This window comes from Filicampus tigris, chromosome 19 (assembly GCF_054856515.1).
Source record: "Filicampus tigris isolate MCC_2025a chromosome 19, RoL_Ftig_1.0, whole genome shotgun sequence".
NCBI classification, from domain to species: Eukaryota; Metazoa; Chordata; class Actinopteri; order Syngnathiformes; family Syngnathidae; genus Filicampus; species Filicampus tigris.
In genome coordinates this window covers 11,099,532-11,113,636 of record NC_141235.1, presented here as the reverse complement: position 1 = coordinate 11,113,636, position 14,105 = coordinate 11,099,532, and the positions used below count along the sequence as shown (strand labels likewise).

The window sequence follows — 14,105 nt, the reverse complement described above, 5'->3', positions numbered from 1 at the left end:
TGTGCTCTTTTCACATGTTGACATATTAAGATCTCGAGATAAAATGATCTCTGATAAAAGACGCATAACTATCGGATTATTCACTGTCAGTGAACAGTCGCCTCAGTGCCCATCACATCATTGCTCCTGGCACTCTGAAACTATATGCTGCATACAACTCATTTATTTATTTTTGATACGCCCGAAAAAAACTAATGGTGAAGATAATAGTTTCATTTGTTGTTTGTATTTTTGCCGCAGGCACAGAACGAGCTCCAAAGGCAAATTCATTTTAATTGACCGAGGTTCGTGTGGCGCTAAAGGAGACCATTTTTCTCTTTGAAAAGCACTGGTGTGTTGTCAACTGATCTTGGCTTTGAAATGGAACCTGCGTTGGCTACACACCACTGTATGTGTATATTTCATCATTTTTTTATGTATTCTAAGCCAAGTATTGTGACATTAAATGGAATAGAATGAACATCATAACAATTAAGCACCTGGTAATCATTATTGTATGAAAATAATTGTATTTGTCCGGTGTGGTGGGAGGGGTTGTCATGAATTTGATTTGTGTAACTTCATATTGTAGCCAGCTAGCAGACCACAATGCCGAATATCAACAATAATGTTTTACCCTCTGTGGTCACTTGTTGCTAGGCAGAATTTGAATCGAAGAATAATTTCAGGAAACAGGCTAACTGGAGCGCAGGGACTGAACTAGCATTACTAGAAACAACAACTGAAATTAATCAAAACAAGATGTCTAAAAACAGAAGGACAATGTTTTCTTAGCAGCTAACCTTTTAGGCTAAGTTTACACCAGACGAATATTTAACCGTTCATGCGACGTGATCCCATCCGGAGTCAATGCAGACGATGCGCTTTGTGTGCGAAATGGCAGCAAGCGACAGGGAGGACATGATTACATATTACGTCACACTGAAAAAAAAAATGTAACGGATATGTCAGCGTCAAGGCGATGCAAAGTGAGCAGTCATACTTTGGTTCCCCAGTTACCAGTCACCCAGAAGTTTCACCCGCAGCAATTTGTTGTTGGATAATAGGAATTAAGTGCAACCAACTTTCACATTCAGTTTAATAGGTCGAACACTTTCGGGAGCTACATGTACTCAAGTTATTCTCCTTTCTCACTGGCTCTGGATAAGTGGACTGTCTTCACATCTGAGTGCGTCGCCAAACACCACTGGAGGCTGACTCAGAGAAGGGAATCGCAATGAATGCTCTTGGAGATATGTATGGCTTTTCCTTAAGTTTTTTTTTTTTTTTTTTTTTTTCGCTTCAATTTAATGTTCTCTTTGTGTCTGTTTGGACAGACGTGTGGGCGTGCGTGTGGTTTTCTAAAAGAGAAGGACAAATAAGGCCAAGGCAAGTGCATATGGTACAAAGATACGCCGATAAATTCTTTCAATTGGAAAAATGAAAAATATTGGAAACCTATCCAGATTGATAGACGGGAAGTTAGTTACGCCATCGTATTTAGCAACAACCTTGTAGTTAAATGTGTAACCTTGGCTTTTTTTTTTTTGCACTGAGGGAGAAACTGTCTTTTAATTTGTATGTCCTTTCCCCAATTCCACCACCATCTTTCATCCACCCTCCACCATTCTTTCCCCTTCACTGGGTTTCACTCAGTCACAGAGCTGATTGACTTTGAGAGGGCAAGCCAACACGGAGGGCTCACTGAGTGTCTCGGTGGAGAGCTGGGACGCAGATTAGTTCCTTGTCTCTAGTTTTGGGTCCAAGAAGTGAAACCCCCTTCATTCAGCTCGGGCTTTCTTTTAGAGCAGCCAGCAGCCTCATTTAGAACACTCCAGCAGAGCTTCATGTGTCATCATTGTGTCTATGCAGCTGTCAGGCAATTTGGAATTTGTGTGTCTGTTCATGCCCATTGGACCTCATTCACCATACAACCACGGAACAGCCACACAGGTTACCTTGGATCGTTTCTAAATTACGACTACAAGGAGTAAAGATTGAAACACACAATTCTGTTGGTGTTGGAGCAAATTGGGATGTCATGTAATCATCATGTGATCCGTCATGGCTAAGTTGAGTTTTTTGCTGCAAACCGTACGGTCATCATGCCAAGGAAATGCTTTCAATCAAAGTCAGTTTATTTGTTTGAGTACAGTTCCTGTCTAACTTCTTGATTTTTCGTCTTTAAAGGGGAAATAACGCAAACATATGTTTTTCTATGCAAGCCCACTAGTTGAAACAAGGCATTCTGATAAATGTGTTTGTGGAATAAGAGTTAATCCACTGATTTTCAGCCATCTCTGGGGGCGGCCATTTTGTTACTTCTGTCGACTGAAAATGACATCACAACTACCCAGGGCTCAGGTAACGACCAATCACGGCTCAGCTTTAGAAAACAGGCTGTGATTGGTCGTTCCCTGGGTAGTTGTGATGTCATTTTCAGTCGACAGAAATGACAAAATGGCCGCCCCCTGGATGGCTAAAAACGGGTGGATTTGCTGCTTAACTCATATTGCACAAACGCACTATTAATCAGAATGCAGTGTTTCAACCATTGGGCCTGCTGGGAGCATATTCTTGAAAAAAGTATGTTTGGGTTGATTTCATCTTTAAGGGTAAGTATTCTTCCAGTTTTAATTTGTAAAAATGAAATAAAGTGAAGACCTCAACGTTGTGAGACATCCCCCGCAAATTGACTCGGCAGTGATTTTACGCTTGTTTTCTGATGGTATTAAGCAGTTTTAAAAATGCCCATTTTTTTTCTTCAATCCAAAAGATGTGAACCTGATGATGGAACGGAGAGTATTGGTCACTTATGTCAGATGCAATTTTTAAATAAATAAAAAAAAATCAAGCAAAACAATGTAAACGTGCTGGACTAAGCAGAGGAATGTAATTTGAAGCAGTCATTTCAATGAAGGAAATTCCGTACTTGAACAACAATCCATGGTCGCCCCCACTTCCGGAGCGATGGCTTCTTTCCAGCCTCAGCTGTGATGTTGCCGTGCGGCTCTGCAGCTCCTCTGGCTCGGCTATCGTTGGAAGCCTCTTTGCGAGGACATCGTCGTTTCGATACCAGGGCCATAGACCTAATCTGAAATTTACCTTGAGTGTAAAGGAAACCAAATGTGAAATAAATAAATAAATGAATAACAGGGCGGTGCAGTTGTAATTAGCACTTCTGTGACGATATCTGTGCGTATATGTCTATGGAATACGGTTGTATGTCTGCCGGCAGCGAGTCGATTCTATGGCAAGCTGACAGGAAAGCAGTGTGATGTGTTTGTTCGAGCTAATTTGGCTTCAGCCAGCTTGACATTTTCACACAATTTGATAAGAGACTGAGTAGATTGGCAGCCCAGCTGGCAATCTTTTATTAACTGAGAGCAGATAAAACCATTAATTCCTGTTAATTAATGAGCATGTGAGCCCAGGGGGGGAGGAGGTGAGGGCCAGGAGAAGCGACAACATCCGCTGGGACATTAACAAGGAGACACCATTCATCAGCATTAGAAACACAAACACTTTGTTTTCTTCTGTCCCGCCCTTACACCATGAAGAAATATTTGATTATCACATCTTTTGAATCCCTCATGTAGTTATTGTGAGATGAAATTTCTTCCAGTAAATCCTGCAAAAAGTCGATCAGCTTACTCGCAAACGTACAATGAAGACAATTTATCATCGGGGTCCACAGGCAGTTTTTTTTTTTTTTTACCATTTTATTAGTGAAGAAGCAAAGCAATTAAAATAAGAAACCTTCCAGTAGGTTTGTTTATGCCTTCACATTTATTAGGAAGAACTCATCGTGACAAAGTTGGGTTCAGCCTTAACAAGTACTGTTTTTGCTGTACTTTGTGAGTGGTTTTTTTTTTCAATTTTTTTTTTAATGTCTGTCATTACAACCATCATAATACTTCCGAGGGGCAAAAATGGCCAGAATTAACTAATTCAATCCCAAAGACATATTTATGTCTTTTCACAGTCCAGCTCTTTAATCCTAGGAATTTATTTGTATATTTTTTGAATTTTTCAAACATTTGGGTCAAAGAGGGTCTAAAAATGTCTGGTACTGAATGAGTTATGGTTGAGAGGATATTACAACAACCCTTTCCATAGTGGACAGTTGTACATGTACTGTAGGTATCAAATTTTGCATTTGAGTGTGTCATTTACCTGAAATGACAGCTGTCCAAAAACTGGACTAAAACATATCAATCATACAAAAATACATGCATACGTGTAAATGTCTATATGCATATACATCTAGGCTATATGTACCATGCATCCAGACAGGTACACAGACAGAACTTTGCAATTATATTTTATGACTAATAGGCATGTAACGATTCACTCAAGCCCCGATTTGATTCGATTTTCAGTTCACAATTTTGATTTGATTTTCAAAATCTTTTTTCTTTTTAAAACAATGAATGACTCATGTTATAATCAAAAGATGTTTTTAATTTTAACATCCGCATTTTGTCCTTCTAACAAAAATAAACTTTTTGGAACCTTATAAAAAAAACTTTAAAATGAACTGATCATTTTGACTGTTTAAATACGTTTGTATTATCAGCAGTTTGTTAGTGCCAGAACTAAACATGACAATCAATAAATGAACAACAGATTTGACCTTCATCATTACAAATCTCTTTGTGATCAAAATGTCTATCGATTGTTTTTTTTTTTTTTTTTTTTTACACCGATGCATGTTTTAAGCAGTTTAAATCGATGTTCCATAAATGGTTACATCCCTAATAACTACTACTGCTATGTCGACTGGTTGCCAGTCAGTCACACGGCACATTTAGACAACAACCGTTCCTATTACGTATAATTCATACCTAGACGCTTCACTTAACCTCCCATGCATGTTTTTGGATTGCGGGAGGAAACCAGAGTATCCAGAATGCTTGACTTGGCTTTTGGCTGTAGAGCTCATTAATTACATTTCCCGTCATCTTTTCTTTCTGTTTCTCCCGCCATTTTCATCCATCCTTTCAACCTCACTGGCCCGTCCTTTCACTGACTCACCCCTCTCGGGGCATCAGACGTTGACTTAAGGTGTGAAGATTAATTAGATGTGATAATTAATGCGCTTCTTACTGGCCTTTAGTAGCCTACTAGACAGCGGTACCCAACGATTTACTGTAGCCTACGTACATATCAGATTGCACCTAAGCACACAAATGTCTGTATATCCACTAAAATCAATTTGAGAAGCTCTTTTAACCTTAAATAGAACAATAAGGGATCCAGGTCATTGTAATTTAGAACATATATACAGTATATAACATAATTTACATATAGCTGGCGTCAGCCCTAAACCTCCCATGTCACCATTTGATAAAATATATTTTTTTTCCACAAATCTATACTATTGGTCAGTCCACGTGATGTCACAGTACAAATTTGATTAAATTTTGCATGTTTGCTTTATCACCTCTGGCAGAATCGTTTTGGTGTTGTCGTTCAAAGTCAAAAACTATCCTAGCAACTTCTACAACACGAGTGGAGCATGGGCCAAGAAAGAACATGGAGAGGGACAGGACACGCCATTTTGACTTTTTTTTTTTTTTGTTAGGCAACGTTCAGAAGTCAGAATATACCCATGTATTGTGTCGGGAAATATAGCTCAGATGAGCAGCAAAAGCACAAAGAGTATGAGCAAGATGGAGACAGAAATTATAAGAGACTTTTCAAGTGTGCATGTGTTGTTGATAAGACGGCAATCCTGGAACTGCAATACAGCCGTCCTTCCTTCAGTGAAGCATCATTATCCTTGCTTAGCTGAACAAAACTGGGGGAGTCTTTTGTGTGACTTATTTTTCATTTGACTTTTTTATTGCTACCCTCCGGTTTCAATGTTTTCATCCTCACTCAGTACTTATTTTGTAGTGTATTGGAACCGTGCTCTTTTGTGTGGGACTTGGTATGTGTGCTGTATTTATATACTAATGTTTGCAATGTTTCTCTATCATATCTGTCAGAGAGGTGTAGTATATGTTTTAACACCACATTTGCTGTATTCTACATGATTTACAACTCAATAGGACATTGCACTTTGATGATAATTCTGGAATAAATAAATATGCACAAAAAAAAAAAAGTGTGGACTAGGGGTAGGACAAAATATCAAGAGCACAATTTTAGTATATCATCGGTCACAGTGTAGTATCAATACACCGGCATTAAGTATTGATATTGCCAGTGTTCGATGGAATGCATTATTCTCCATACAGACACAGGCTAAATTCTTGGTGCCATTCAATTAGAGAAATCCGAAATGCAAAAATAAAAATTAAAAAAAATACAGTTGAAGCATAAGTATAAAAAAATAGAGGGTGGGGGGGGACATTAATATATATCAAAAGCCTCTAAAGGAAAGAGCTGAGGTGTTTTTGGAAGGCATCCACGGACTGTGGAGACCTGAGGTGGCTGGGCAGGGATTTCCACAGACCGAGGTTGTTAGTTAATGAAAATGACTGAAATAACGATAACTAAAATTGAAAAACATTTTCATGAACAAAATGTGTGTGTTTTTTTTTTTAAAGTATCACGCCGCTGAACATTCATTTTCCGTCATTCTTTCAGGCATTTGATTCCCTGAAAATAGGTTTAAGCCGATTCAGTATCAAAATAATGGCATACCCTGTGCAGCGCCATCTTGAGCTTTTTTTGAACTGTTCATGTAATCGCTGTGACAAAATGCTGTATTGCGTCAAGTATTGCCATAATTTAAATCGCACCCTACCCATGTCAGGTTTCATTTTCCTCCTTCAAAAAGAGATTTATGGTGGCACTACCTGGCGAATGCAACCATCCCCATCCTACACTTTATATCAAACAAACAAATACACCCCAAAAAACTAATACTAAATCTAATTAAAAAACTAACAAATAGAAACTGACAAACCTGCTCTGAAAATGAATTAAAACTCACTAAATGTATCAAACAAAACAAGAAGCGCAACAGTGCAAAATGCCTGGTCACCCATGGTCCAGAGCTTGGTTCTGGGTATGACGGCTGATAAGAGTGACCTAAAAGGTTATTCTGGAAGTAATGGGAAGTTAGTGCAATGTACTTTGGCAATGTGTTGATGTTTTCTGACTGATTCTGGCTCCCCTGTCCTGTACCAGTCGGAGCTTGTGAAGCATTTTGCTGGGGGTCCCGATCGGAAGGGCATTGCTGTAATCCAGTCACTAGGCACAAGCGAGAACGTGCTTTTCAACATCAGATACGGTGAGGCGGTTGTGTTTGTCATGATCACATGTGTCAAAAAGAATGAGCCAAACAACAACCAAAACTCTAATTAAATGTCTGAACTTTAATGAAACGGACTCCTCGCAAACGTCTCTGATCGTTCCGACGGCACAGGGCTGGTTGATGATTGATGCTGCTCTGAGCTATCAAACACAGTGCGCGTCTCGTCCACACAAACAATAATTTCATCCAATATTTGTCTTCCTTCCCGGCTTACAGCTTACAAATGTCACTTGCCAACAACTGTAAAGCTTGTGAGCCATCGCCGTCACGCTTGTAAAGTGTCTTGACCTGATTAGACCTGATCTCCCATTGAGGACATTGATCCCAATTGGCACTTGGCAAAGCCATTCAGTTTGTCATATTGTTCTGACAATCTCATTGCCTTTGGTATTTATTTGCATGTTGTTTGGTCTCTCTAAGTGAACTTACGGTCTCTGACATAAATCATGTGGAGAGGCTTAGGATAGCAGATGTCAGAGGAGCTCTTAGGGGATGACCGTGTATCAGCTTGACTGCCATTGCGGATAGTGTCACAATGTTAAGGTTGTTGAGGTAGCATTGATTTGCATTGACGAGTAGAGAAATAAAAAAAAAAAATGTAGATGTCTATGTTACCTTCCGCTAAAGCAGTTCAATTAGCCTCTCTGATTGCTTTAAGTCTTTTTCGATACTAAAATATGTTAGACGATTTAAGGATTTCAAGCAACCTGGAGAAAACCCAAACACCCCGATTCGTGTATTGTATTTACTAGCTGGAGAAATTACGGCGGTACACTTTTCAAAGGAAAGGTCCGGTTGCTATTGGCAGGAGTGGAGGTTAACAGCTGACAGTCTGATTATGGTGAACTGCTCAACCTAAGGTACAGTAAGCTTTTATGGACTGTCTCTGTATGGTGAACTTCAGATTACCATGTTGGTGGTAAATATGCACCTGTAATATTTGATGTGAATAGAGTAAAGTACTGACGGACGCTCGTTTTTCTAATGTTTTTTGGGCGACCGACTGACGGACCAACAGACTTCTGACGGACTAACTGGCGAAATTAACTGATGGACTGACGATTAAAATTCAGATCGTCATGAAAAATGACGGACTAATGAATGACGGACGGGTACCCTAGCCGCTAATGGGTCATGAATGACGGACCAGCAAAATTTAGTTCAATGCACACCTCTGCATATCAGTGAATCAAAAACAAACAAAAAAGTGCTGATAAGGAAGTATTGTTTTAATTTTAAGGGTTGCAAAGCGGGGGCATGCTGGCCACTGTACTCACCCGTTTTTTGTTTTTTTTCAAAATCTAATCATCTGTAAGCCCCAATTTCTTATGGTTAATGCTGTAAAATGTGTTCCAAGTCATATTAAGAGGTTTTGGGATCATTGTTTAGTGTAGTTCAGTTGGTCAATTGTTCTGAGATCCCCTGCAAGTGGTTCCGTTGGTAGTTGCTCCTGATGACTTATGTTTGGATATCCAAAAGTCGATGTTTAACACATCTTCCTCACAATTTGGTATTCAAGGTTCGGCATGTTCTTCCCGTGGTTGTTCCACATTCCCGAAACATGAATGTTAGGTTAAGTGAAGACTGTAAATTTGCCGTAAGTGTGACTGTGATCTGTGCCCGGCAACCGCTCACCTAAAGTCAACTGCGACTCCAGCTCACCTGTGAGTCTCAGGCTGCGACTGTAATGAGGACAAGTGCTCAAGAAAATGGATGGAAGGAGGTTGTACTGTCTGTTGCGAGGTAGAGATCCTTATATTTTGCGTTTGTGTGTGTGGCTTCCAGACAGGAGGGCATTCATTGAGTAACCTTTGGATGTTAACCCAAGAAAACACTGCTAGTTGTAGTGTGTAAAGATCCAGCGGATGTGTCGGTCTGACATCAGACACGCACGCGTGAGGCCGAAAGACAGTATTCAGGATTTCTCTCAGAAGAAGGGAAATAACGTGCCTCAGGTGTGACGTGTGTCAGGCAAGCAAAATCTCTTAACCCTGGTCTCTGAGGCATTACCACCCTCTAAATCCGCCCACCGCCCCCTGAGCCACCTTCCTAAAGCCTCACACCCACTCTTTTATTCTCTTGAGCAACAACATAGTCGTCTCCCCGGAACGGAGTTGAAGGTGAAGATAACGAGGCTTGTGTGGCATCATCTTATAGGATCAGCGTGCCTTCTACTGTATGTCACTCTCTTGCCCTCTTTTTGCCACATTGTCACCGTGTGCGCACGCACGCACGCACGCACGCACGCACACGTCCCCAGAAAGCCTTCTAGGGCTCCGCAGAGGGCTATCAGAGCCTAATTAATGGTGGCTGCAGTTATGTTTTATGATAGAACATAATCAGGCTCTAATTAGTTTGAAATGGGGCCCACAGGTCTGATTTATGACCAGTTAGGGTGATCGCTGGGGAGTGATTTAAGAGCTGACTTTTCCATCTTGCCACACTCCAGCCTTCAAAATGTGAAAGTGTGCTGTCATTACACTGTACACTGTAATATCTCATTCAGGTCAATACTGTATACAATCTTTTGTAGTTTTTCCCCATTTGGTTGTTTAGTTGACATATTTTAGGTAAGCGATGGGCAACTGGCAGCCCACGGGCATACGTCCTGGCACCAATAGGTTTACTTACTGTTTTAATTGATCTGCCCTATAGTATGCGAGTAAGCCTAATGTTATTTTTGGATTTGGAATGAAATCCACAAAATTAATTCTTGCACTTAAGGTTTTCTGTTCAGTAGTTTTGTGCCGTTCATGAATTGTAATTTTAATGCAAGAGAGCCCCTTGCGCGTTGCACAGTATTTAGTTATTTTTATGACCGTTGAAAAATAAAATATATTACGATACTGTGATGTGCATTGGCTCAATAAAAAAAAACGGACATATGCATATAATTTATCCATATTTAAAATGGCATGTTTGCCGTACATCTGGTTAGGATGGCCCCCCAGTAGAGCTGATGAAAAATTGGCCCCCTCCATCATATCAGTAGACCATCCCTCTTCCAAGTATTAATTTGCATCTCCAAGTTAACTGATTAGTCTTCCGAGGAGTTCTTTCAAAACAATCAGCCTCAAAAGTTTGAAAAAAAAAAAAAAAAAAAAGTGGATTGCGCTTTAAGTTGTTGTTGCTGAAGCAACCAAAGTGAAGTCTTCTGTCACACACGTTTGAATAGCAAATGTATTTGGATGGATACACCACGATAGTAGATCACAAAATGTTTTTTATGCGGTCTTTATTATCATAATCTTAATTAATCTCATTTCACATGTTATGCAGGAGTTGCGTATTTTTTAAAGATTGGGATGGACAAACGATGCAAACTGTACAAATAGGATAATGATATACTGTACAATAACGATGGTGGTCTCATCAACACAAACAGAGATAATTTGGCATGGTTGGCTCCAGCTCTATTGATAAAAAAAACAATGCAAACAACAACTTGTTTTAACAGCAGCTACAATACAGTGGTATACATCGATATACGAACGCCCCACTGGATGCTTCCATTTTTATCTGTTCTCATTTGTTTGTAAAATCAAAACTTTTATTTGCGACATTCCCAATCTAAAAACCATCACCTTACCATCTTCTTCTCTTGCGCCTGTCAAACTTTGAAGAACATTGCTGTAAAAATCCCAATATACTTGCGGTAATGCAACATGCGTGTTAGGGAGAGAAACTCCTCCACATCATTATCCCGTTCTCATTTCCAGATATCAAGCAGTGATGCCCACAGGACAGGAAAAAAAAAAAAAAACATTGTGTAGAGTGCGTGAACAGAGGTATCTTGCAGAGAAGCGGGACATTGTGTGTTTGATTGCAGAGGATGAAGGACGTTTGACAGACCAACATAGAGGAATTCTTATATATTGCTTGTTTTATAGCATGTCTGTTCCCCCTTTTTTTTTTTTTTTTTTTTTTTGGCAGCACAGCCATATCCGACATCTTCATCTACTCAGTGTGGTCATTTCATCGTTCATAGTCCTGCGTAGTCTGGGGCCCGAGATAACTTGTTTTTTACAGAGAGAAAGAGTTCATGAATTTGACTAAAATCTATGCAATAAGTACACTCATTGTCAATAAAACTATATATATAAAAAAAAAAAAAGGTAGACCATTTAATATGATGGGGTATGACGTTACTTTGAATTAGCGGTACGGAGAATGAATGAATGAAGTATAGTACGTTAGAAGCGTGTCTATCATTACACAACAAAATATTGGGCGATGGCGGGCAGTGGAGCAATGCTTAGGTTACCCCAATTTGAATCCATGTGGGGCAGAGTCATGCTATACTAGAAATAATATGTAAAATGTAATATTGTCATGATCAGTTTTTGTTTACTTCTTATCACTGGCTACGTTTACATGGACAAAATATTTTTAATCTAATCAGAATTCGGATTAAAATTATGATCGGATGAACTCTTTTCATGGACACTAAAAATAATAATCCGATTAGATTTACGTGTTCAAGCATCTCACTTAATATCGGAACAACTTCTTTTGACTGAATGTACCGGAAATAGTAGAAGAAGGTGCCATAGCGACCTCCGTGTCAATAAATCATCGCTCCCTCCATTTCTACTTTAAACGTTATTATTATTTCACGTGTTTTGCCCATTTGCACTGTTAGGTTGAGTAAACACTAATAATGGCAGAAATATAAGAATTTACCTTTTGAGTCCAGTTCCAAGAATCAAGACACAGCCCATGAACCAGAAGTACCCTGTAGTCAAAGACGCACAAATGTCACGCTTTGTGAAGGTTGTTTTTTCCTTTTGATAATAATCCAACCTTGAGAGGTTCTTCATTGCTTTGAGTTGCACAACATACATTACAGTTTTTCTTTTTTTTTTCTTTTGTTCTTACAGAATGACTGAGAGCTTTAATATTCACTAGCATACCCTGGGGATTTATCTTTTACTTTGTTTGTGTCATTTCCTCAAAATGAGGCTTTACTGTGAAACTATGTTCTTATATGATGACATGTTTACGTTCTACTAGTGCGATTTGTGCCAGTCCAAATCCTAGATATTGACCCTCATTTGTTCAAGAAGGAAAACGGTTCCATCAGGGCTTTGTGTTGATGTGCGTATATATCAAGGTAATTTATTCAGAAAGGAGAAATAATGCTTGGAGTAAGCAGGATATGCAAGAAGAATGCGAGTAATTATAATTATTTGATTACTGGTATGTAACAAGGAGTTTGTTTAAGCCTTCTCTCTAACAGTGCTGGGCAAAAACGGAACCTCTTTTAATTGGGGATCACTGAATGAAGAGCTTTCCGTTCTTGGTGTTCCAATAATGTTGCGTAATTGAATCGCAATCTGTCACAGAGACAGCTGTGAGGCACCAGACGCTCCGAGGCTTGCATTTAAGATTAATTAATGGACGGCTCCATTCCTCTAATTGCGTGTTCCCAGATAACGAGATTGGAGTTGAGACAATTATCTCTTGCCTCTTGAAATCCCATTTCTCTGCAAAGTATATTTTTAACACCCTCCACGCCGCTTTGAGGTCATCTTAGATTTGCAGAGGCCAGATTGCATCGATGACGCAGGATTGAATTGTTAATTCAGAGCTCATGTTTTTATTTCCTCACATGGTTTGTACAATCTGACATCCCCTCCTATTATAATTTTTATCTTCTTTGTTGCTTTCTCGTTATCTCTGTTGCACACATATTGTCTTGTGCTTTACTGTAATTGATGAAACCTTTGTTTCTTTGCCTGAGAACTTTTCCTACCCCTCGCTATCATAATCCTTGCTTTCCTCTATAATTGGCCTGCAGCGGATTATTCAACGGTGTATGCAAACATGCTATACCGTATGTCTGCGTGGTCCCCTACAAGAAAACGCAAAAGCCCCCATAAGCCCCCCTATTCCTTTCCATTTACCAAATCATCTCTCAAATAAACCATTAAATTGGTTCAAAATTGTTATTAAATAAAGAGCAGGTACATTTAACTGTAACACTTAGCACTCCCAGAAGGCTTTGCGGCAGAGCAGTTCTAATCAAGTGGGCGGGGCTTACTTTGGTTAACTCTCTGCAGTGTTGTTTTAACACTAAGTAAACTCCAAACTCTGACCTCCTTTTAAATCAATCATTGTAACAAAGAAACTAATTTTAGTGTCTGTTCAGGATGTTAATTCTCTTTTTGTCTGGTGCAAAGGCTAGAAGATAAAGTTTTGGTCACTGGATCATCACAGTGGAAAAGAAAATAGCATCAAATGATGGGAAGGGTTGCCAATTTAAATTAATTATGATATACTGTACCTTATTTCTATGAGGTACAGTATATCATAATTTTATTGGCCCTCCTGCTGCAGGTTTAGCATCAAGGAAGATTACAATAAAAAAAACAATATTGTTGCATGCATTTTTTTATTTTATTCAACATATCAACAACTGATGCAAAAGGGTATGAAAAGAGGTGTCGTTTTCATTGTGGACAGGTTCCAGTTAAACCATTTAAAGGGCTTGTTAGGACTTGAAAGCATCGGGTGCCGAGGAGCAGCCTTGAGTTAACAAGAAGAAAAACAATGAGGCAAAGTAACTGAACTGAAAAAGAAACAATCCCTGGGCTGATAGGGAGGCACAGAAAGAAGTCAGTTAAAATCAGTTCAAGGGGAGGAAGCAGCAATCAAATCAAGTTTAGACAACTCTTTAATTAGTGTGTCTTTTCGAGAGTAATTTAGGAGCGTTGGATATCGGAGTGGAGGTGAACTTTTTCGGTCTGCAATGACACTGAAGTCAGCTTGTGGTGTTCTCGTATGTGTATGTGGCCTGGGGCTGATGAAGCCATTAGGGCTTGGTCTCGCAGCCAATCAATCACAATGACAACTC

At 39.4% G+C, this 14,105-nt stretch overlaps 1 protein-coding gene across 4 annotated transcripts in view; it reads left to right on the top strand.

Annotated features, from left to right (window-relative positions):
* The window catches only part of rbfox3a (RNA binding fox-1 homolog 3a), a 346,279-nt gene that overhangs the window by 71,547 nt on the left and 260,627 nt on the right, over positions 1–14,105 (top strand). The gene's annotated exons all lie outside the window — the stretch shown is intronic.